The sequence below is a fragment of the Dipodomys ordii genome, unplaced genomic scaffold (genome assembly GCF_000151885.1).
Source record: "Dipodomys ordii isolate 6190 unplaced genomic scaffold, Dord_2.0 Scaffold898, whole genome shotgun sequence".
Lineage (NCBI taxonomy): Eukaryota > Metazoa > Chordata > Mammalia > Rodentia > Heteromyidae > Dipodomys > Dipodomys ordii.
Window position 1 is genome coordinate 16,642 of NW_012268114.1, and position 1,700 is coordinate 18,341.

Genomic DNA, 1,700 nt, shown 5'->3' on the forward strand with positions numbered 1-1,700 from the left:
GTGGTAGAGCGCTAGCCTTGAGCTGAAGAGCTGAGGGATGGCGCCCAGGCCCAGAGTTCAGGCCCCACGACTGGACCCAAACACAAAAAATAAAAACCCTGCTGAGCACTGATGGCTCATACATGTAATCCTAGATTCTCAGAACTCTAGACCCAAGGATTGTAGTTTGAAGCCAGCTGGGCAAAAAAGTCCATGAGATTCCTTTTCTGTTTGTGAACACACACACAGGGAATGGGAGGCGAGGGTCGGGGGGTGGGGTGGGGATGTAGATTCTGGTGCTTACACTCGGCGTGGGACTGTCCCTTTCTTGCTCTTGCTTTTTTTCTTTCTTTTTCTGGTCGGTCATGGGGCTTGAACTCTGGGCTTGGGTGCTGTCCCTGCACTCTTCAGCTCAAGGCTAGTGCTCTACCATTTGAGCCACAGTGCCATTTCCAGTTTTCTGGGGGTTAATTGGAGATAAGAGTCTCACAGAGTTTCCTGCCGGGGCTGGCTTTGAACCACGATCCTCAGATCTCAGCCTCCTGAATAGCTAGGATTACAGATGTGAGCCACTGACACCTGGCTCACCTACCCCTTTTTGTAGGTTAACTGGAATTAAGAGTCTCATGGACTTTCCTGCCCAGGCTGGCTTCAAATCAAGATCCTCAGATCTCAGTACTCCTGAGTAGCTGGGATTACAAGTTTGAGCCACAGACACCCTTTGAGGCACAAGCACCCAGCTCCAGGAAACACATCTCCAATTAGCCAAGAAGCTGTAAGTGGAGGTGTGGTTCAATAGAGTACCCTCCTTGAGGAAAAAGCAAAGGGACAGCATTTAGGCCCTGAGTTCAAGCCCCAGTACCAGCACCAAAAAAAAAAATGAAGCATATTATTTTATTAAATTTCAATATGCCAGGGATAAAGAGACACTACCAAACAACAGCAAATGGTTCCACAGTATGCTCTGTGCCAGGCACTGAGTGCTTTAGATGTATTAACTCAAAATTCCAACAACCTCGTTTTGCAAATGAAGTTAAGGTGCTGGAAGATTATTCTTAATATGTCCAGAAAAGAAAAACAATGTGGCTGGGAATGTGGCTTAGTGGTAGAGTGCTTGCCTAGCATGCATGAAACCCTGGCTTCGATTCCTCAGTATCACATACAGGGAAAAAGCTGGAAGTGGCCCTGTGAGTCAAGTGGTAGAGTGCTAGCCTTGAGCAATAGAAGCTCGGGGACAGTGCCCAGACCCTGAGTTCAAGCCTCAGGACTGGCAAAAGAAGAAAAAGAAAAGAAAAACATTGTGTGCTAACTCATACAGAAAGTCTTAACTCCAGAGCTCATGCTTCTAATTGCCATGATTTAAAGGTTTATGATTAAGGATGTTGTCTTACTTACCATGAAGAATGGGAGCTAAAGGACAGTGCTTTCACAATTCCGACGGTAAGTGATTTTTCTAATGTGAAATTCTATTATTTTCCAGGCCTGGCATACACACCCCCAAAAAATCAGCAACAATAATCCTGGGGAAGTTCTTGAAGGGTGGGCGTTGAGGTACCTAAAATTTCCAATTCCAGATCCACAGAGTAGTACCAGGATCCTGAAGTTTATTTATTTTTTGGGGAGGATCCAGTCGTGGGGCCTGATCTCTGGGCCTGGGCACTGTCCCTCAGCTCTTCAGCTCAAGGCTAGCGCTCTACCACTTGAGCCACAGCGCCACTTCC